Below are 1,432 nucleotides of genomic sequence, written 5' to 3'. Positions count from 1 at the left end.
CACCAATCTACTTCAAGAAGAAGATGGGCATCAAAGAGGATCCTTATGGAGTTTGATAGCCATTTGGGCAAGAAACTGTTCTTGCCTGGACTATTGCATAAACTGGACGCAGAGAACCCGCAGAGAGAGGACTGCTAAACTTGCCTAAAGGTGAGATGATCTTTCAGGGTTCCTGATTCATGAGAGTCTGCAAGACATTCTTCAGGACAAGCAGATAGTGACTGAACTGCCTTTGAAATTTCCTGCTATGTGGAAATGTCTGCTGGAAACTATGGGCCTGTAGGCCAAAGATGGATCCCCCAATGCAGAGAACTCTTCAACCAGAGAGGCAGAACAATCACGACACGAGGATTCTTCTCAGATCACGCTTTAATTGGAGTGCCCTTGGTTGAAGGAGAGCATGAAGCGAAGGGGCCCGAGAGCATTAAGGCAGCTGCTTATATAGGAAATTGGTACATCGGTCACCCTGTGATTGGCTGCCATTAACAGCTGACACCAGACTGCGTTGGGATAGGCCGAGGGACCCTTATCCACCGCACATGTGGGAAGCAGGGGACACACAGCTCTCAAAGGCTTAGCCAAATATGGGGTTGTTTATTACCAACAAGACAGGATGTAACTTTGACCCCCTTGGCTGAAAAGCCTTTAAAACAGGTGGAAAAAGCAATGACTGAGGCACATTCCTTAGACTCATGTAGTTAGAAAAAGTGAGATATACAGTAAAGAGAGATTCAAAGACAAAAGTTCTAAATGGTTTACAGCATGTTAAGATACGTGCAGGCTAAAAGTTAATGTTTTTAGAGAAAAAAAAAGAAAGAGCTTAGTTGGGTGTGGTAGTACACACCTTTAATACCAACACTTGGGAGGCAGAGGTAGATTGACCTCTGTGACTTCAAGAACAACCTGGTCTACAGAGTTATTCCAGGACAAAGATATACAGAGAGCCTGTCTCAAAAAATGAAAGTAAAAATAAAGGAAATAGAGGTTAAAATAAAGCCACACAGAGATGGAAAATACACAGAGAATCTTGATACTGTATGCTATTATGTTCTCTTTGAATTGTTTGAATGCTGAGGAAGGAGCAAGAGCTGCTAAAAGATATTTGTTTATAAATGCTGCTGAACCAATCCAAGATAGATATTTTGAAAATACCTTGACTTCAAAATTTCAATCTAAGGTTATTATGTTTTGGAAAAGTACCTCTTTGGTTTTCACAGAGGATGAGACCTTGTGAATTGCTTCTATCCCAATATGGTATGATGGACCACATCCTCCTGAAAGGTTACTGTGAACACCTTCAAAAAATTACTTAACAACTACTGACTGAAATGAATCTAGCACACAGGTTATACCATGAAAGGCCTAAATAATAGTGCCCCCATAGAGCAGGAAGCAGTTTGGAGAGAAATAACTGTGCCCATATTCCCAAATA

Source organism: Microtus ochrogaster (assembly GCF_000317375.1).
Source record: "Microtus ochrogaster isolate Prairie Vole_2 chromosome 14 unlocalized genomic scaffold, MicOch1.0 chr14_random_3, whole genome shotgun sequence".
Taxonomy (NCBI): Eukaryota; Metazoa; Chordata; class Mammalia; order Rodentia; family Cricetidae; genus Microtus; species Microtus ochrogaster.
This window is presented reverse-complemented; position numbering follows the sequence as displayed.